Source organism: Oncorhynchus masou, chromosome 9 (assembly GCF_036934945.1).
Source record: "Oncorhynchus masou masou isolate Uvic2021 chromosome 9, UVic_Omas_1.1, whole genome shotgun sequence".
Lineage (NCBI taxonomy): Eukaryota > Metazoa > Chordata > Actinopteri > Salmoniformes > Salmonidae > Oncorhynchus > Oncorhynchus masou.
In genome coordinates this window covers 71,243,223-71,266,363 of record NC_088220.1, presented here as the reverse complement: position 1 = coordinate 71,266,363, position 23,141 = coordinate 71,243,223, and the positions used below count along the sequence as shown (strand labels likewise).

Genomic DNA, 23,141 nt, shown 5'->3' with positions numbered 1-23,141 from the left:
CCAACAGGGATAATGAATGTCAGTGTCTTCAAAGGACATGGAGAAAATATTCTGACGACAGTGGTTGAACGCACAAGGGGTTACAATTGATTTACATAATGCACTTTGAACAAGGACCCTTTCAAAGGCTAGATCTGGAATTCTCTTGTTCTGAGCATAAGGATGACGGTTGACAGCACAGAGAAGATGAAGGCAGTATTAGAGGAGGTGGACGAGTTGCTGGAGTAGGCCATACTTACAGCAATGCTGTGGCCGAAGCCAGAGCCAGGCTGGGGGCTAGCAGCACTAATGTAGTTGCCCACGCCGGAGTCCTGGCTTGTAGTGCCATAGAGGTCAGCCACGGGCCCGGGACTGTTGGTGCCAGGGAAGGCTCCGGGCCGGGCCTGGTTGGTGCCTAACGAAGGGAGGTAAGCGGGGGAGCCAAAATTGGGATGAGCAACGCAGATATTTAGGACTGGTGGTGTGCAGAGATGGATAAAAGCTGTGTACGAGGCTGAGACCTGGCATGCACAGTGAGAGAGATTGTAAGGACACTGGTGAACTGCAAAACGACTAACTTGACCTTTACCTTAACCAAACCATTACCTTAAAGGGAAAATTCACTCAAAAACTATATGTTGGTATTTTTTTCATTAGTTAACTTTTGATACAAACCCAAAATGTGTTGCATGTCAGGAGTCAAGTTTTCAAGATGTTGGACATTCAAGAAGCAAAGTGTCACCGGACACATTATCATGATGACACAAAATACCAAAATATAGTTTTGAGTGGATTTTCCCTTTAACCTAATTTTAATAAATTCTGAAATTAAATATCGGTTTGCAAGTCAGGAGTGTCCATATAGCCTTTTCCATGCACAGTAATACTGGGCTGGAAAACACAAAGCACAAAACTCAATACACTACAGTCAAACAGGAAATGACAACATTAGAGAGGAAGAAGGAAGAGTGTACATAGTTTATGTATACACTTATTAGGCTCAATGCTTTGTTCCCCAGTTGAAATAGAATGTAACGCAAGCGGAAATTGATTAACCTTTTTTAAATGTGCCGTTTGTTTGGGGAGCTTTGTATAAACATATACATATGGCAAATGGATACATATTCTACAAGCTATCTGACCAGCTCCAACTAAACATGGTTCTAAAAGAAGATGTAAATTAGGATGCTCATGCATGACAAGTTTTCTACTTTTACGTACTCTAAGCATTCATATTCCATGCAAACTATAAAAGAGCGCAGAAGGGAAGATATGAAGGCTATTTCTCTATACAGCAGCTGAAGGAACTCATCTCAAGATCGTATAGGATGTAAAAACATGGCAGAGGAATAGTGAGCTGCCTCTTTGCGGGTCCCTCCCCTTATCACTTTTTTACATCTCTCCCCCTCGCGCTGTGTCTTGCATCCGCCAGCGTCAAATATGACTGCCAGTTTATGAATCCCTCTCATACAGTAAATTGCTCTGGGGATTTGGGCACAACACCCCCTATCTAATCAACACCTGTCACTAGGAGAGGCCCTCTCTCTCTACTCCTTTAAATATATGATGGTGATTATCTTTCCCTTGGTGTCAGGGGTATCAGGCCTAGCTGGTGCCTGACAGCCAGGAAATTACACAGGGTGTCCTGGGTAATGCCTGCTAAAAGACTGCATCATCGAGTCACGAGTCACCCCCCCCCCCCCACACACACAGAGAGAAAAACAGAGCACACATTAAAGAGATGGGGCCCACTACCCGCCCTCTGCATCTCAGAGCTCACCCAGAGAGAGAGAGAGAAGAAAGAGACAGAAGAGTTTGTGCGTTAATGTGTGACGGGCAAAAGTCTGAACAGCCAATCTATACTGAACAAAAATATAAATGCAACATGTAAATTGTTGGTTCCATATTTCTCTCAAAATTTGTGCACAAATGTGTTTACATCCCCGTTAGTGAGCATTTCTCCTTCACCAAGATAATCCATCCACGTGACAGGTGTGGCATATCAAGAAGCGGATTAAATAGCATGATCTTTACACAGGTGCACCTGGGAATCAATACAAGGCCACTAAAATGTGCAGTTTTGTCACACAACAAAATGCCACAGATGTCTCAAGTTTTGAGGGAGTGTGCAATTGGCATGCTGACTGCAGGAATGTCCACCAGAGCTGTTGACAGATAATTCAATGTTAATTTCTCTACCATAAACCACCTCCAATGTCGTTTCAGAGAATTTGTCAGTATGTCTAACCGGGGGGGGGGGATATTTCTGTCTGTAATAAAGCCTTTTTGTGGGGAAAAACTCATTCGGATTTCCTGGGCCTGGCACTGCAGTGGGTGGGGGCCTGGCTCTGCAGTGGGTGGGGGCCTGGCTCCGCAGTGGGTTGGGGCCTGGCTCCGCAGTGGGTTGGGGCCTGGCTCTGCAGTGGGTTGGGGACTGGCTCCGCAGTGGGTGGGGGTCTGGCTCCGCAGTGGGTGGGGGCCTGGCTCTGCAGTGGGTTGGGGCATGGCTCCGCAGTGGTTTGGGGCATGGCTCCGCAGTGGGTTGGGGCCTGGCTCATCAGTGGGTTGGGGCCTGGCTCCACAGTGGGTTGGGGCCTGGCTCCGTAGTGGGTGGGGTTCTGGCTCCGCAGTGGGTTGGGGCCTGGCTCCGCAGTGGGTTGGGGTCTGGCTCCGCAGTGGATTGGGGCCTGGCTCCTCAGTGGGTTGGGGCCTGGCTCCGCAGTGGGTTGGGGCCTGGCTCCGCAGTGGGTTGGGGCCTGGCTCCGCAGTGGGTTGGGGCCTGGCCCCGCAGTGGGTTGGGGCCTGGCTCCGCAGTGGGTTGGGGCCTGGCTCATCAGTGGGTTGGGGCCTGGCTCCACAGTGGGTTGGGGCCTGGCTCCGTAGTGGGTGGGGTTCTGGCTCCGCAGTGGGTTGGGGCCTGGCTCCGCAGTGGGTTGGGGTCTGGCTCCGCAGTGGATTGGGGCCTGGCTCCTCAGTGGGTTGGGGCCTGGCTCCGCAGTGGGTTGGGGCCTGGCTCCGCAGTGGGTTGGGGCCTGGCTCCGCAGTGGATTGGGGCCTGGCTCCTCAGTGGGTTGGGGCCTGGCTCCGCAGTGGGTTGGGGCCTGGCTCCGCAGTGGGTTGGGGCCTGGCCCCGCAGTGGTTTAGGGCCTGGCTCCGCAGTGGGTTGGGGCCTGGCTCCGCAGTGGGTGGGGGCCTGGCTCCGCAGTGGGTGGGGAGCTGGCTCCGCAGTGGGTTGGGGCCTGACTCCGCAGTGGGTTGGGGCCTGGCTCCGCAGTGGGTTGGGGCCTGGCTCCGCAGTGGGTGGGGGCCTGGCTCCGCAGTGGGTGGGGAGCTGGCTCCGCAGTGGGTTGGGGCCTGACTCCGCAGTGGGTTGGGGTCTGGCTCCGCAGTGGGTGGGGGTCTGGCTCCGATGTGGGTTGGGGTCTGGCTCCGCAGTGGGTGGGAGTCTGGCTCCGCAGTGGGTGGGGGCCTGGCTCCGCAGTGGGTGGGGGCCTGGCTCCGAAGTAGGTGGGCCTATGTCCTCCCAGGCCCACCCATGACTGAGCCCGTGCCCAGTCATGTCATATCCATAAATTAGGGCACAATTAATTTATTTAATTGACTGATTTCCTCAAATGAACTGTTACTCAGTAAAATCTTTGCATGTTGCATTTATATTTTGGTTCAGTGTAGATGACCTTGACAGTGTATGTGGGGAAAACTATGGCTATAAAGCAAGAGAGTCAAAGAGCGCTAGACAGTCTTTTGAAAAGTAGAACACAACGCCAGGGAGAAATCCCAGACCAATAATACTGGAAATGAAGAAATGAGAGAGCAGGGAATAAAAAAGAAAAGGGGAAGTAGAGGAACCATGGGGTTGGCTTAAATTACTCTAATTGTTGTCTAGACCACTTGAGCCATTGCTGCAGTCAGCTCAGCACCAGGTGACCGTCTGTTTAGTGTGTTGAAAAGACAAATTAAAATAAATAAAAACAAGAGCATATATTAACTAAAAAAATCGAGAGCCCATGGCGTGGTCTGCTCATTTTTCTCTCCGAGCGCCGCTCAGTGACACTCCCATTAATAAAGGAATATTAAACCAGTCTTTCCACTGCTGCCGGAGGCTTTCTCTTGGTGCGGATGTTCATTGAAAGGGAAGTCTATTAATGCTCTGGATCTGAAGACTCGTGAGAATAAGGGTTTTTAAAACCAGCTCAAGAAAGGAGACAGTCTAGATGAGAACGGAGGTGGATTTTTGCCACCCATTGTAATACGTGTCAAAATGAAATATCTCATTCAAAGCTATGCTATACAGATGCACGTCTATGATCACCATAGATTATTGGATTGTGAAATATGTTAGTGTAACGATGTTGCTCTCTAACAAGTGTATAAAAGCCACTGTACTATCTATGGATATCCCTGTTTGGGGTTAGAAAACACACACAACGAGACACACACACCAGATCAAAAATTCCTTCTCCCCCGAACATTAGCAGATTAAATAATGACAAAGTTACCTCTTTGTGAGGGAGAAATAAACCACTTCTCAGAGTGACACTGCTGCTTAGTCGTATCAAGCAATGTCTCTGACTGGCTGCACTGTTCTTATCAGAGTGACCCAGTCCAAACAAGACTGTTTTAACCAATTACCCACTCTATCTCTGTTTATACAGCTGGCTAGATCTCTCATAATTGGTGGACTTTGTTGAATTGCACATCCCCCCCAGCCGTTCCCATGTTGAACAGGATTTATGGTATTTGAACCACACTGTCAGCCCCACTAATAACTACACATGACTTACTCTCATTGGAGCACAGTTGTGTGGTTAGAACACTATTGGTGATTTAAAAAGGTCAGAGTAACCCGATCTCATTGCAATAAAATGCTCCAGTCTAGATTTACAAAGGAAATAGGGTTTTAAGGTACCAACAAAAGAACTGGGAAAGCAAAAGAACAGTAAGGTGTGTGTTTCTAAAGACCATATCATTCAGACTGTCAGTGGATGAGCTATGATAGTAAGTAACCTGTTCAATTCATTCTGCAACTCTTTGCTCCTTCTTTGCTCATCAAATAGACTACATTCCAGCAACAAAACATTATCTCGAAAGATGTCAAGCCAACAGGAAAAATTTGCCACATAACTTTTGCTCAACTTATTCATGATGATATTCATGAACGCTTATCATACTTTTGTAACAAGAGTCAAATACAAGCCTTGGGAGCTCAATTTATGGTCACTCGTTCTTTATGACAGATTCCTCATCAGGGTTCTCTCTCCCTTACTTAAATAAGCAGTCTAAATACATATAAATGCAGTCATGTAAACTATGGTTCATCACCTCACATGAAAAAGTAATACACTGTACCAACAAACAAGATGCAATGTGGGTATGCAAGGGATGGAGATCAATATTTGAAGGGTGTGATAAGAATAAATAATATTGACCTTGATATATCTTATACAAAAACCATTATTGACAACAATACTACTGTATGCTGAACTGTATACTGAACTGAAAATGGGTAACACTTATACATGTACTGTGTGCCAATGTAGGGCAACAGGTAGCCTAGCGTTTAAGAGCGTTGAGCCAGTAACTAAATGTTTGCTGGTTCAAATCCCCGAGCTGACCAGGGGAACAAATCTGTCAATGTGCCCTTGAGCAAGGCACTTAACCCTAATTGCTCCTGTAAGTTGCTCTGGATAGGAGAGTCTTCTAAATGACTAAAATGTAAAACATTTAAATGTTTGTAGGCACTACAGTATATTAGGTCACCATAACTGTGTGAAATGAGAACGGGGTGTCTGTCTGTCCTTCCCTCAGCTCCACATGGAGTGAGTAAGCAGACAGAGACATGTATACATACATATCAAACTAAACATATCCTGAAGTCATTTCCAAAAGCAGTGTTATGAGGGTATAGCAGGCAAACCGCCAGGGGTAGGCTGGACACAAAAAAAATTAAACAACGCTTTTTTTCTGATAAAAACTAGTTTATTGCATCCGCCGTGGAGCCCAGTTTCATAATATGACCATATTTCCCGGCTGCTTGCCATCGGTTTTAATTTTTTTATTTTACAAGGCAAGTCAGTTAAGAACAGATTCTCATTTTCAATGACAGCCTAGGAACAGTGGGTTAACTGCCTGTTCAGGGGCAGAACGACAGATTTGTACCTTTGTACCTCGGGGGTTTGAACTTGCAACCTTCCGATTACTAGTCTAACGCTCTAACCACTAGGCTACCCTGCCGTGAAGTAATCATGAAAAAACAGGCCTTATTTTAGGGCATTTTTCACCCTCCCAGATCCTATTAGTTCTATTGAGGCACCAACTCGCCTTCAGAACGTTCTATTCCCAGCTTATTGTTCTACGTCACAATGCCTGCTTCGCTATTGTTGGCAATGAAACCTGCTCACGTTGTTTATAGTTAAAAAGTAAACTAACTAAAAATGACTCATGGAACCTTGAGGTCATCCCATTGTTTACTATATGGGACATTTTGGCATGTCTGTCTATTTCGCCAAATATCTCGCAATGTGTATTTTAGATTTTTTTTCATGTCGGACGCCATTTTAATCATGAGAATCTCCTCTTTCTAATTATGCAAGTTTGGCCAGCAAGCTTGGTTGTCATCAAATTCTAACCCCAAAATACTTTTTGCTCTTGGAACGCTGCACTCGCCCCATTGTTTTCCTATGGAGAGGCATACCGGTCTGTTTCGCCAAATATCTCACGATGTATATATTTAGATTTTTAAAGGTCGGGCACCATTTTAATCAGGAGAATCTCCTCTTTGTAATTATGAAAGTCTGGGTAGCGAGCTCGTTTGTCATCGATCACTAGACCAGAAATAGTCCGAAGTTTTCATATGTTCCCTACTTTCTCATTACGCAGTCATAAGCACAGTTGACACACAATCGAGGTGCAGATGTTTACTTTCTACACGAGTTGTTTTTTTCTAGTTTCGTCCGATGAACATATTGTAGTGGTAAAATAAAAAGTGATACATTTTTTTGTGCCATTTAGGCAATAATGGAATTCTAAGCATCACTCCAGTCAAAACAGGCTCTGTGAACGTTCGATTCCATTCATTTGGTCTCGGCTCGCACTAGTGTTCCAGCTTAGCAAACGTTCATTTGCTGTTTTTCAGCCTTGGGTGAATTTTGACTCGTTCTATTGTCCAGCCTACCAGGGGTGCTGTGCTACAGTACACAGTGCATCACCTTCCTCTGATATAGTTATTGTTCCCTTCTCTGTCTCTATAAACGTCTCTTTCCTCTCTTTCTCTCTTTTACACTCCCTCTCTTTTTCTCCCTCTCACAATAGCCTCATGAATTCGTAACTTGAATGGCATCATTGACTGATTGAAGGATTGAAGGAGATGTTAGCAGGGTACACACCTGGGCTCTTAAAGGGGTCCGGGCTGTGCTGCAGGTGGTGCTGGAGGGGGGAGTTGCAGGCGGAGGTGGCATGATGCTCACTGTGCTGCAGCATCTGAGCAGCCTGGGGCCCCAGGGAGCCATAGTCGGCAAAGGAGCAGGGGGGCCCCGCAGGTCACTGGGCCCGGCCCCGGAATAGAACCCATAATCTGGGAACCCTGAGAGATAGGGGTATAGTATAGGGAGGGAGGGAGGGAAGGAGGGAGGTGGCGGGATGGAGGGAGGGAGGGGCGGGATGGGACGCATGTCCATCATCGTGGAAACACTTTACACAGTACTGTAGTAATGTAATGAATTGGTTTTTGTGTGTGTTATTTTATTGCTATGTTGTTGTTGTTTTTCTACATGGCATTGTAGTGTGTTACAGGGCAAGGCAAACTACAGTAAACATCCATACTGGTTTTCTTCCTGCTTCTGCCCACCACACTCCAGTAGCCCCTTGAGAGACTGGGTACAGAGGCACTACACTACACACACACCAACCCTGCTCCCTACACTAGTGTAGCTGAAGACTTCCACAATGGAACTCAATGTGGCCTCAAGCTAAAAATGATGGTCAAAGAAAATCTTAAGTAGAATTTACACCACATGTGATCACCACTTGCTCGCTTCAAAACACACACACATAATAACTGTGTGAAATACACACACTAAGAGCTCGAGGGTGAAAAATAACCAAAATGAGATTCTCCTAAAATAAGCGTGAGAATGATTAAGAAAAATCTATTATTCATGTTTGGGCTTCTGCTCATAAATCAATAAGATTATAATATATATAGATTATTATTCCTCATACATTTTAGATTTGACACAGGCAAGATTTCACAATGTACTGGACTACTGATGCAGAGGAGAGGAGAAACAGACAAGGCATTTGTTAACTATAAAGCTTTATGTCCCCACAGCTCTATTCCATAGACACTCAGCGCCCTCACAGAGAGCTGCATTATCTGTGTAAATGGACTGCACTTATCAAGGATATTTTCTATTTTTATTTGAAATTCAGTTTAGTTTGGTAGTTTTCAGACCTGATTTGCTAGTTTTTATTTTGTTATAGTTGTATAAAATATTTATATTTTGTTTCAGTTTTAGGGTTAGGGACAGAAAACATGACTGGGAGACTAGGAGACAGTTGTGTTTGTGTTGTGTGTTGTGTTTGTGTGTTTTTGGGGATGTTATTTCGTGCAAAGAAAGATATATATACAATTATAGTCATGTTTGGGGATGAATTTACTTCTGCCAGATGCCTTTTACTGAGGTTTTGCGCTGAACACCATTGCACTACATTTTCTGCCCATTGAAAACCATTCAAAAAGACTACAAAAGTCTTGGGTCAGGTTATAGGTTATAAATTATAAAGTCAATTTCAATGTGACTTGGATTTAAAAGGTATAGCACAGAGACGGGTGAAAAAAATATGGTGGAAGGAAACTCTCTCGCCCATGTTAACACCAATCTTTTGATTAGATTTATTAGGATGACCATTAAAGACGCCAATGACGACAGCTTGTCTTACTGGGGTCCGACATGTAACAAAAAAGACAGTGACAAAAGACTTTACACTTTACATATGTTTAAAAACATGAACATATAGTGTGTGTGTATCTACCAGTTACACATACTGTACATGTCAGTACATACACACAACAAGGTAACTGAAGTAAATGACTATCGCCCCATAGCACTCATTTTTGTCATCATTAAGTGCTTTTAGAGACTAGTCAAGTATCATATCACCTCCACCATACCTGCCACCCTAGACCCACTTCAATTTGCATACCACCCCAATAGGTCCACAGACGATGCAATCACCATCACACTGCCCTATCCCATCTGTACAAGAAGAATACCTATGTAAGAATGCTGTTCATTGACTACAGCTCAGCATTCAACACCATAGTACTCTCCAAGTTCAACATTAAGCTTAAGGCCCTGGGCCTCAACGCCGCCCTGTGCAATTGGGTCCTGGACTTCCTGACGGGCCGCACCCAGGCAGTGAAGGTAGGAAACAACATCTCCACTTTGCAGATCCTCAGCACTGGGGCCCCACAAGGGTGTATGCTCAGCCCCCTCCTGGACTCCCTGTTCACCCATGACTGTGTGGCCATGCACGCCTCCAACTCAATCATCAAGTTTGCAGATGACACAACTACAGTGGGCTTGATTACCAACAACAATGAGACAGCCTACAGGGAGGAGGTGAGGACACTTGGAGTGTGGTGTCAGGACAACAACCTCTCACTCAATGTCAACAAAACAAAGGAGATAATCGTGGACTTCAGGAAACAGCAGAGGAAGCACCCCCCTATCCACATCGACGGAACAGCAGTCAGAAGGTGGAAAGTTTTAAAGTTCCTTGGCGTACACATCACGGACAAACTTAAATGGTCCACCCACACAGACAGTGAGGTGATGAAGGCACAACAGGGCCTTTTCAAATTTCTTCAGCCTCCTGATGGTTGGCTTGTCACCTAAAACCCTCACAAACCTTTACAGATGCACAATTGAGAGCATCCTGTCGGCTGTGTCACAGCCTGGTACGGCAACTGCACCGCCGACAACCACAAGGCTCTCCAGAGGGTGGTGCGGTCTGTACAACGCATCACCGGGGGCAAACTACCTGCCCTCCAGGACACCTACAGCACCCAATGTCACAGGAAGGCTAAAACGATCATCAAGGACAACAACAACCCAAGCCACTGCCTGTTCACCCCTCTACCATCCAGAAGGCGAGGTCAGTACAGGTGCATCAAAGTTAAACAGCCACCACTAACACAGAGAGGCTGCTGCCTACATACAGACTTGAGATCATTGGCCACTTTAATAAATGGATCACTAGTCACTTTAATAATGTTTACATATCTTGCATTACTCATCTCATTTGTATATACTGTATTTTATACCATCTATTGCATCTTGCCTATGCCGCTCAGTCATCCATATATTCTTATTCCATCCCTTTACTTAGATGTGTGTATTAGGTAGTTGTTGTGGAATTGTTAGATTACCTGTTAGATATTACTGCAAGGTCGGGACTAGAAGCACATTTCGCTACACTCGCAATAACATCTGCTAACCATGTGTATGTGACCAATAAAATTTGATTTGACATGGTTGAGAGGCGTTGTGCCGTGAGGGGTTGACTTATTTGTTTTTTGAAACCAGGTCTGCTCTTCACTTGCGCTATATAAGATGGAAGGGAGTTCCATGCACTCATGACTCGGTAGAATACTGTACGTTTCCTTGAAATTGTTCTGGACCTGGGGACTGTGAAAAGACCCCTGGTGGCATGTCTGGTGGGGTAAGTATGTGTGTCAGTGCTGTGTGTAAGTAGACTATGCAAACAATTTCCAACACATTGTTTCTTATGAAAATAAGAAGTGACGCAGTCATGCTTTCCTCAACTCTTAGCCAAGAGAGACTGGCATGCATAGTATTAATATTAGCCCTCTGATTACAATAAAGAGCAAGACGTGACGCTCTGTTCTGGACCAGCTGCCTGCAGCTTTACTAGGTCTTTCTTTGCAGCACTTGACCATAGGTCTGGACAATAATCAAGATAAGATTTTTTTTTAAATTGAGCCTGCAGGACTTACTTTGTGGAGTGTGTTGTCAAAAAAGCAGAGTATCTCTTTATTACGGACAGACCTCTCCCCATCTTTACAACCATTGAATCTATATGTTTTGACCATGACAGTTTACAATCTAAGGTAACACCAAGTAATTTAGTGTCCTCAACTTGTTCAACAGCCACACCATTCAATACCATATTCAGCTGAGATCTAGAACTTAGAGAATGATTTGTACCAAATACAATGATCTAAGTTATAGAGATGTTCAGGACCAGTTTATTACTGGCCACCCATTCCAAAACAGACTGCAACTCTTTGTTAAGGGTTTCAGTGACTTCATTAGCTGTGGTTGCTGAGGCATATATGGTTGAATCATCAGCATACATGGACACACAGGCTTTGTTTTGCCAGTGGCAGGTCATTGATAAAAAAGGCCTAATATCATTTCTCAATTTGCCGTAAGTCAGCCAGACTTATTAGTCACTCCTTTTCCCCCATCTCTTTCAGCCATACAGCTTTTCAATTCCCCATCAATCCATGGAGCCTCAACAGTTCTAACAGTCAGTTTCTTAACAGGTGCATGTTTATCAATTATTGGAAGAAGCAATTTCATAAATGCATCAAATGAAGCATCTGGATGCTCCTTATTATTCACATCAGACCAACAAATATTTTAACACCACATAAAAGTCACAGCAAAATCTTTTGTATGATTTTTTTATACACTGTTTTAGGCCCTGCCTTTGGAACTTTCCTGGACATAGTCACTATATTGTGATCACAGCATCCAATGCATATACAGCTTTAGAACAAAGTTCTACAGTATTAGTAAAAATGTGATTTTACATGTGGATGATCTTGTTCCTGTAGTGTTTGTAAACATCCTGGTAGGTTGATGAATGACCCGAACCAGATTACAGGTACTGGTAACAGTGAGAAGCTTCCTCTTGAGTGGACAGCTTGATGAAAACCAGTCAATATTCAGGTCCCCAACAAAGTAGACTTCTCTGTTTACATCACATACAATATCAAGCATTTCACACATATTATTTAGATACTGACTGTTAGCACTTGGTGGCCTATAGCAACACCCCAAAAGAAAAGGCTTTAGATGTGCCAAGTGAACCAGCAACAACACTTCAATAACATTTTACATAAGATCTTTTCTAAGCATTACAGGGATATGGCTCTGAATATATGTGTATGCTGTGGGGTTGAAGCTATGAACCCATAGGCTTTGTTCTGTCATCCCTTCCAGGTTTTTGGGAAGGAGGGTGGACAACAAGCCTGTCATAGCGGATATAAGCAATGTCCCCACGCGCTCTGGCAGCTTTCATGGCTGGCATAAGTTCTTTCCTCTTCTGGCACACAGCTTCAAGATAGTCCTAGCCGAGGAAGATGTACAGTGCATTCGGAAAGTATTCATACCCATTGAATTTTTACATACTTTGTTACGTTACAGACTTATTCTAAAATGTATTAAATTAATGTTTTTCCTCATCAATCTACACACAATACCCCATATTGACAAAGCAAAAACAGTTTTTTTTTAAGTGTTGCACATTTATAAAAATAAGAAAAACAGAAAAACATTATTTACATAAGTTTCAGACCCTTTGCTATGACACAAAGTTGAGCTCAAGTGCATTCTGTTTCCATTAATCATCCTTGAGATGTTTCTACAACTTGATTGGAGTCCACCTGTGGTAAATTCAATAGATTGGACATGATTTGGAAAGGCACACACCTGTCTATATAAGGTCCCACAGTTGACAGTGCATGTCAGAGTAAAAACCAAGCTATGAGGTCGAAGCAATTGTAGAGTTCCGAGACATGATTGGGTCAAGGCACAAATCTGGGGAAGAGTAACAAAAAAAATGTCTCCAGCATTGAAGGTCCCCAAGAACACAGTAGCCTCCATCGTACTTGAATGGAAGAATTCTGTAACCCTCAAGACTCTTGCTTGAGCTGGCCGCCTGGCCAAACTAAGCAATCTGGGGAGAAGCGCTTGGTCAGGGAGGTGACCAAGAACCCAAGTGTCACTCTGACAGAGTTCCAGAGTTCCTCTGTGGAGATGGGAGAACCTTCCAGAAGGACAACCATCTCTGCAGCACTCTACCAATCAGACCTTTATGGTAGAGTGGCCAGACAGAAACCACTCCTCAGTAAAAGGCAAATGATAGCCCGCTTGGAGTTTGCTAAAAGGCACCTAAAGACTCTCAGACCATGAGAAACAAGATTCCCCTGTCTGATGAAACCAACTCTTTGGCCGGAATGCCTTGATCCTTGATGAAAACCTTCTCCAGAGCCCTCAGGACCTCAGACTGGGGCTGAAGGTTCGTCTTCCAACAGGGCAACGACCTTAAGCACACAGCCAAGGCAACGCAGGAGTGGCTTCTGGACAAGTCTCTGAATGTCCTTGAGTGGCCCAACCAAAGCCTGGACTTGAACCCAATCGAACATCTCTGGAGAGACCTGAAAACAGCTCTGCAGCAATGCTCCCCTCCAACCTGACAGAGCTTGAGAGGATCTGCAGAGAAGAATGGGAGAAACTCCCCAGATACAGGTGTGCCAAGCTTGTAGCATCATACCCAAGGTTTGTCATTATGTGGTATTGTGTGTAGATCAATGAGGGGAAAATAACTATTTAATCCATTTAAAAATAAGTCTGTAACATAACAAAATGTAGAAAAAGTCAAGGGGTCTGAATACTTTCGAAATGCATCGTACGTTCCTCTCAAGTTCCTCTTCCTCTCTCCTTCCAGTTCTCTGCTGTCAATGACTGGAACGAACTACAAAAATCTCTGAAACTGGAAACACCTATCTCCCTCACTAGCTTTAAGCACCAACTGTCAGAGCAGCTCACAGATTACTGCACCTGTACATAGTCCACCTATAATTTAGCCCAAACAACTACCTCTTTCCCTACTGTATTTATTTATTTATTTATTTTGCTCCTTTGCAACCCAATATTTTTATTTCTACTTTGCACATTCTTCCACTGCAAATCTACCATTCCAGTGTTTTACTTGCTGTATTGTATTTACTTTGCCACCATGACCTTTATTTTTGCCTTTACCTCCCTTATCTCACCTCATTTGCTCACATCGTATATAGACTTGTTTATACTGTATTATTGACTGTATGTTTGTTTTACTTCATGTGTAACTGTGTCGTTGTATGTGTCGAACTGCTTTGCTTTATCTTGGCCAGGTCGAAATTGTAAATGAGAACTTGTTCTCAACTTGCCTACCTGGTTAAATAAAGGTGAAATAAAATTAAAAATTAAAAAATAAATAAAGTTCTTGGCTCTTTCCAGAACAGCTGCTGTACCTTGTCCTTGAACTTCAGGAATTTGACCACTATCGGCCTGGGCCTGTCACCTGGGCCGGTGTTGGGTTTTCCAGTCCTGTGGACGCGCTCCACCTCAATCTTCCTGTGGTCCATCTTCAGTTTCTCCGAGATCAATTCCCTCACTTTGTCCTCAGACTCTATCCAAGTCTCATGTGGAGATTCTGCAATTACGCCCACAACCATGTTGTTCCACCTTGATTGGCCCTAGAGATGATTTCTCCGTCATTGTTATATTGGATTCATATACAGAACTGATGTCCTCTCCCAATGACTTACAGACTGCTGTCATCTTGCCGTTCTCCTGTTTAAACTTGAGCTAACACTGGGAGAACTGCAAACTGTTCTTCAGGTCCTGGACCTCTCTGGTCAGGTCATCCATTCTTTTATTAGTTCCACCAATATTCGGACAAAAAAGTTGAAGCTATTTTCTTGTTGTTGAAACAACTGCTTTAGAATGGTTTTTGTTTGTTTAAAAGATCCTTCACCTGTGATAGAGAAACTCCACTGTCCACAGCGAAGTGTGTTGCGGGCTATGTTCAAGCTAGCTTGATAGGCAGCTAGCTAGCAGCTAGGCAGGATCACTGGAGAGATAGTAGCGGTCCTAGCAACTAATGCCAACTGCATCGCAGGATCCAAACTCAAAAGGTTTTTCAGATTGACTGACATTCATGTCTTAAAGTAATGATGGACTGTCGTTTCTCTTGCTTATTTGAGCTGTTCTTGCCATAATATGGCCTTGGTCTTTTACCAAATAGGGCTATCTTCTGTATACCACCCCTACTTGTCACAACACAACTGACTGGCTCAAACGCATTAAGAAGAAAAGAAATTCCACAAATGAACTTTTAACAACGCACACCTGTTAATTGAAATGCATTCCAGGTGACTACCTCATGAAGCTGGTTGAGAGAATGCCAAGAGTGTGCAGAGCTGTCATTAAGGTAAAGGGTGGCTACTATGAAGAACCTCAAATATAAAATATATTTTGATTTGTTTAACACTTTTTTGGTTACTACATGTATTATTTCATAGTTCTGATGTCTTCACTATTATTCTACAAAGTAGAAAATAGTAAAAAATAAATAAAAACCCTGGAATGAGTAGGTGTGTCCGCACTGAGACAACAGATGCAACATGTACTTTAGAAGACAGTTTTAAACACTCAAGGAGATGAAAAACAGAGAGAGAGAAGTGTTCTGGATGCGCCGGCCCACTCCACTCCTCCGCATCTCTCCAGAAGAGGGGGAAGCCCACTCAAGCAAAGCATTTTTTAATCATTTAAGGAAGGGAACAAAACATACACCTAGGTTTAATACATTTTTTATGTGCACGCTAATAGCCGGGTGTCCTTGAGGTTCAAAGTGATTTCTGAGCTCCCCTCTAATTAGCCGTCCCATTCTGTTTCCTCTCGTCGTCCTAATTAGATCTTTAACAACAAACAAATGAAGACCTTTACAGAGCAACGCCCCTGACACCCACATTAGTTCACACTGAGGAGGAGGCCTCCGGCTGGCCCCTTCCCTTTGTCTGTCTGTCCCCCTCACAGGCCACCCGCCATGATGGTAGCCTGCAGAAACATCCCTCTAAATACAGACTAGTGAGAACAAAGTAGCAGGAACGACAGGAAGACAAATACAACATTATCGCTCTTGCACACGCGCCTGTGCGCGTACACACACCCACACACACACACACACACACTTACAACAAACACACCTGGAGGCTTTGTTTGCACTGACATGGAAAATGAGTCCTTGCTGCCAGCGTCCCTGGTGCCGTGAAGGTCTTATCTAACAAAGCACAGCAAAATGACTTGTATTATTCAGGGAGATCACGGCTAATGATAGCACTATCTATGTAAAATGTGGAATAAAATGCAGTTAAAAAGCTCCCATTTACAGACTACAGAGACCACTGGATCGGCCATCTGGAAGAATGGAGGCGCTTGATTATCGCGCTGAGCTAATTCTCCTTTCTGTGCATGCAAATGATTCACTTTGAGCATGTGGAAGTAGAAAACGGAGTGGAATTAAACAGCAGCATTGGAGAGATCAAAGTTGGGACCATAATGGCAGGGCTCTGATGTTCCTCTAGCGACTCATGTCTTCTGTCTGTATGTCCATTCTGATGGAGAATAGCAAAGAAAGATGGAGGTATAATCTAATTACATAAAATGAGAGAAAATAACTCTATTACAACAGTTGTGTCAACTCCCAACCAGCGCCGTAACATGAGCAGTGTTCAGCAGCCTGTCTCTATCATGGCCTAACAGATGCATTGGAGCTGTGGAACATCTGCAGGGCCCCTGGCCCCCAGAGAGAGTCTGTCCCTGGCTGCAGCCGCAGCACTTCCCTGGCAACACAGCTGACACCCGGCGTGGCTGGGCTGACTGGAGCTCTGGAGGAGTGTCTCGTCAACGCTACTACCATTAGAGAGACCCCATCTGGGAAAGTCACTACAGAGCCACTGGGAGGATGAGGTGACAGAGGCTAAACACAGGCTCGAGTTCTCTAGTCCTCTCTGCCATTACACATAACACTCCACAACATGTATCAAAGGGTACAAACATGAAATAAACCAAACGAATGAATAAATAAATAGCCCTTTTTATGAGATGTTAGATAACATAGAGGTGATTTATTGCTGCAGGGAATCGCAGTGTGTTGCTTTCCCTTCAGTGGATGTTCATGTGAGGCCAGGAAAACGCTTAAACAATACCGATGGCCAACAACCCGTGTACAATATAGTTACATCATCACATTCAGCAACATAAGGCCACTGTACTCGCCCAAACATCCCCCTGTGGTGTGACGACCATGATACAGTCTCCCACTTCAGTTCAATCTATTAAAAACAATAATTAAGAAACAATATATTAATAACAAACAACCAAGATTAGGTGGTCTTTCTCTGCAACATCCCTATTCTTAATTGGGGGGCAATTACTCATCTGCACAACAAATTAGTGTGTCTCTGGGTTGCTGTGGCAACAGGATGGGGGACTATATAGGCTCAATGGAGTGGATCGTTGAGGGAGCGTTATCATTTATGATTATAATCGCTCTCCTCCACTTCTCTTCTCCTCAGCATGCCGTGTGCATGGAGGACAGATGAAGTCCATTCTAACCACTTCCATCATGGTCATCACCATTACTGTCAAAATCACTGTCATCATCCTCTTCACAAGTCTGTTTACCAGTCTGTTTAACAGTCTACCTCCAGTCGAGATTTTGATTTCATGTTTCAAGTGGTGCTTTCAAAAGTTTTGAAATGCTGATAATGTCACGGAGAATTCTAGCATTTGCTTCCGCTTTGTGTCATTATGAATGAAAAGCTTCTTCTTTAACATGTCTGGGTCTACTGCCAAGTCTGTCGTCTAAACGTTGTGCCTAATGGAGGGAGAAACGCTAAACACCTTTCCTGTCTGCAACATTATTCACACTATTTATGTGTTGATGTGAGAGAAAAAAATAACTGTTGCCATTTAAAAAGCCCTTCCATAGAATGATAGTGGAAGAGTTGACCTGGAGGACTTGTGCCAACCTTGGAAATAACATTTCACACAATCACCTGCCTCAGGCTTCACTGTCAGAGGCCCTGGATACATTAGATATCGCCCCAGAGTGTGTGTGTGTCTATTTACTCAAACAAAACCCTGTCTCGTTCAGTCACGCACACTGACCTTGCAAGTAAACACCTGCATACACACTCACTCACACTCGTTTACTTCTGGCGCCGACAGAGATGGCCGCCTCGCTTCGCGTTCCTAGGAAACTATGCAGTTTTTTGTTTTTTTAACGTTTTATTTCTTACATTAGTACCCCAGGTCATCTTAGGTTTCATTACATACAGTCGAGAAGAACTACTGAATATAAGAGCAGCGTCAACTCACCATCAGTACGACCAAGAATATGACAACAAGGTTGATGAAATCCAAGCAAGGGTAGCATTCCAGAGGGACATCAGAGACTGTAAGGTTCTTTGCTTCACGGAAACATGGCTCACTGGAGAGACGCTATCGGAGTCGGTGCAGCCAGCTGGTTTCTCCACGCATCGCGCCGACAGAAACGAACATCCTTCTGGTAAGAAGTGGGGCGGGGGCATATGCCTTATGGCTAACGAGACGTGGTGTGATCACAAAAACATACAGGAACTCAAATCCTTCTGTTCACCTGATTTAGAATTCCTCACAATCAAATGTCGACCGCATTATCTACCAAGGGAATTCTCTTCGATTATAATCACAGCCGTATATATTCCCCCCCAAGCAGACACATCGATGGCTCTGAACGAACTTTATTTGACTCTTTGCAAACTGGAATCCATACATCCTGAGGCTGCATTCATTGTAGCTGGGGATTTTAACAAGGCTAATCTGAAAACAAGACTCCCTAAATTGTTTCAGCATATCGATTGCGCAACCAGGGCTGGCAAAACCTTGGATCATTGCTATTATAACTTCCGAGACGCATATAAGGCCCTGCCCCACCCTCCTTTCGGAAAAGCTGACCACGACTCCATTTTGTTGATCCCTGCCTACAGACAGAAACTAAAACAAGAAGCTCCCGCGCTGAGGTCTGTCCAACGCTGGTCCGACCAATCTGATTCCACACTCCAAGACTGCTTCCATCACGTGGACTGGGATATGTTTCGTATTGCGTCAGACAACAACATTGACGAATACGCTGATTCGGTGTGCGAGTTCATTATAACGTGCGTTGAAGATGTCATTCCCATAGCAACGATTAAAACATTCCCAAACCAGAAACCGTGGATTGATGGCAGCATTCGCGTGAAACTAAAAGCGTGAACCACTGCTTTTAATCAGGGCAAGGTGACCGGAAACATGACCGAATACAAACAGTGTAGCTACTCCCTCCGCAAGGCAATCAAACAAGCTAAGCGTCAGTATAGAGACAAAGTAGAATCTCAATTCAACGGCTCAGACACAGGAGGTATGTGGCAGGGTCTACAGTCAATCACGGATTACAAAAATAAAACCAGCCCCGTCACGGACCAGGATGTCTTGCTCCCAGGCAGACTAAATAACTTTTTTGCCCGCTTTGAGGACAATACAGTGCCACTGACACGGCCTGCAACGAAAACATGCAGACTCTCCTTCACTGCAGCCGAGGTGAGTAAAACATTTGAACGTGTTAACCCTCGCAAGGCTGCAGGCCCAGACGGCATCCCCAGCCGCGCCCTCAGAGCATGTGCAGACCAGCTGGCTGGTGTGTTTACGGACATATTCAATCAATCCCTATCCCAGTCTGCTGTTCCCACATGCTTCAAGAGGGCCACCATTGTTCCTGTTCCCAAGAAAGTTAAGGTAACTGAGGTAAATGACTACCGCCCCGTAGCACTCACTTCCGTCATCATGAAGTGCTTTGAGAGACTAGTCAAGGACCATATCACCTCCACCCTACCTGACACCCTAGAGCCACTCCAATTTGCTTACTGCCCAAATAGGTCCACAGACGATGCTATCTCAACCACACTGCACACTGCCCTAACCCATCTGGACAAGAGGAATACCTATGTGAGAATGCTGTTCATCGACTACAGCTCTGCATTTAACACCATAGTACCCTCCAAGCTCGTCATCAAGCTCGAGACCCTGGGTCTCGACCTCGCCCTGTGCAACTGGGTACTGGACTTCCTGACGGGCCGCCAACCAGGTGGTGAGGGTAGGCAACAACATCTCCACGCCGCTGATCCTCAACACTGGGGCCCCACAAGGGTGCGTTCTGAGCCCTCTCCTGTACTCCCTGTTCACCCACGACTGCGTGGCCACACATGCCTCCAACTCAATCATCAAGTTTGTGGACGACACAACAGTGGTAGGCTTGATTACCAACAACGACGAGACGGCCTACAGGGAGGAGGTGAGGGCCCTCGGAGTGTGGTGTCAGGAAAATAACCTTACACTCAACGTCAACAAAACTAAGGAGATGATTGTGGACTTCAGGAAACAGCAGAGGTAACACCCCCCTATCCACATCGATGGAACAGTAGTGGAGAGGGTAGTAAGCTTTAAGTTCCCCGGCATACACATTACAGACAAACTGAATTGGTCCACCCACACAGACAGCATCGGGAAGAAGGCGCAGCAGCGCCTCTTCAACCTCAGGAGGCTGAAGAAATTTGGCTTGTCACCAAAAGCACTCACAAACTTCTACAGATGCACAATCGAGAGCTGTATCACCGCCTGGTACGGCAACTGCTCCACCCACAACCGTAAGGCTCTCCAGAGGGTAGTGAGGTCTGCACAACGCATCACCGGGGGCAAACTACCTGCCCTCCAGGACACCTACACCACCCGATGTTACAGGAAGGCCATAAAGACCATCAAGGACAACAACCACCCGAGCCACTGCCTGTTCACCCTGCTATCATCCAGAAGGCGAGGTCAGTACAGGTGCATCAAGGCTGGGACCGAGAGACTGAAAAACAGCTTCTATCTCAAGGCCATCAGACTGTTAAACAGCCACCAATAACATTGAGTGGCTGCTGCCAACACACTGACTCAACTCCAGCCACTTTAATAAGGGGAATTGATGGGAAATTCTGTAAAATATATCACTAGCCACTTTAACTTCTTCGATATAGGGGGCGTCTTTTAATTTTTTGATAAAAAAACGTTCCCGATTTAAACAAGATATTTTGTCACGAAAAGATGCTCGACTATGCATATAATTGACAGCTTTGGAAAGAAAACACTCAGACGTTTCCAAAACTGCAAAGATATTATCTGTGAGTGCCACAGAACTAATGCTACAGGCGAAACCAAGATTAAATTTCATACAGGAATTGGCCCAGATTTTGAATGCGCTGTGTTCCAATGTCTCCTTATATGGCTGTGAATGCGCCAGGAATGAGCCTACACTTTCTGTCGTTTCCCCAAGGTGTCTGCAGCATTGTGAGGTATTTATAGGCATATCATTGGAAGATTGACCAGGTGTCCGCTTGGTGTCCTCCGTCTAAATTATTGCGCAATCTCCAGCTGCGTCCACTTTTCCATTTAGTTCAGAGGAGAAAGGCAACTGCCACGAATGATTTATCATCGAATAGATATGTGAAAAACACCTTGAGGATTGATTCTAAACAATGTTTGCCATGTTTCTGTCGATATTATGGAGTTAATTTGGAAAAAAGTTCTGCGTTGTACTGACTGAATTTTCGGGGGTTTTTCTTAGCCAAATGCGATGAACAAAACGGAGCGATTTCTCCTACACAAATAATATTTTTGGAAAAACTGAACATTTGATATCTAACTGAGAGTCTCCTCATTGAAAACATCCGAAACATCCGAAGTTCTTCAAAGGTAAATTATTTTATTTGAATGCTTTTCTTGTTTTTGTGAAAATGTTGCCTGCTGAATGCTAGGCTTAATGCTATGCTAGCTATCAATACTCTTACACAAATGCTTGTGTAGCTATGGTTGAAAAGCATATTTTGAAAATCTGAGATGACAGTGTTGTTAACAAAAGGTGAAGCTTGTGAGCCAATATATTTATTTCATTTCATTTGCGATTTTCATGAATAGTTAACGTTGCGTTATGCTAATGAGCTTTAGGCTATGATTACGCTCCCGGATACGGGATTGCTCGACGCTAGAGGTTAAACAATGCTACCTAATATATTGTTTAAATACCCTACATTATTCATCTCATATGCATACGTATATACTGTACTCTATATCATCTACTGCATCTTTATGTAATACATGTATCACTAGCCGCTTTAACTATGCCACTTTGTTTACATACTCATCTCATATGTATATACTGTACTCAATACCATCTACTGTATCTTGCCTATGCTGCTCTGTACCATCACTCATTCATATATCTTTATGTACATATTCTTTATCCCCTTACACTTCTGTGTATAAGACAGTAGTTTTGGAATTGTTAGTTAGATTACTTGTTGGTTATTACTGCATTGTCGGAACTAGAAGCGCAAGCATTTCGCTACACTCACATTAACATCTGCTAACCATGTGTATGTGACAAATACATTTTGATTTTGATTTGATTTGATTTGACATATGTACACATCCATTCAGGGAGGCACAAGTGTGCACGCATGTATAGGCACAGAGCAGTGCGGATCTCTTCAGAAAAAGTGAATAATACACTTGTCAAATGTGTTTCAAAATTAGCTTTGAATTTCAGAGCATCTGCAATTAGCTCCATTTCCACCTATGTCATTTGAAAAGATGAGGCTCTCTTTCTGTTCTGCCTGGAGTGGCTTTCAGTCCCCGTCTCAAACACCATTTTCTAACTGAATAGGTGACTAATTAACAAAGGACAAGTTCTTTTCAGCCTGCGATGGCAGTTCATAAATAATCGCTAGATAATGGCTCCTCATTTTGTGCTCCGATAGGCTGGCATAATGATAGTTAATAGATGATATATCCTGGATGTTCACAGGCAGAGGAGTACTGCCATCCATCCATAGACACATTCGCTACAGCCCTTATATCTTCACTCAACACGCTTTCACATCCACAGACCACGCACGCACGCACGCACGCACGCGCGCGCACACACACACACACACACACACACACACACACACACACACACACACACACACACACACACACACACACACACACACACACACACACACACACACACACACACACACACACACACACACACACACACACGCAAACAAACACTATGAGAATAGAAGTGGAGAGGAGCTCACAAACAAGTGGTGCTGGACTGCTGGTAGAGGACAGCTGGTAGAGGACTGCTGGTTTGATTAGATTTGGTCGTAGAGGACTGTTGGTAGAGGACAG

General features: G+C 44.5%; 1 pseudogene; it reads right to left on the bottom strand.

The window, feature by feature from the left end:
* LOC135546574 (RNA-binding protein Musashi homolog 2-like) overlaps positions 1–23,141 on the bottom strand; it is a 380,840-nt pseudogene that overhangs the window by 3,957 nt on the left and 353,742 nt on the right.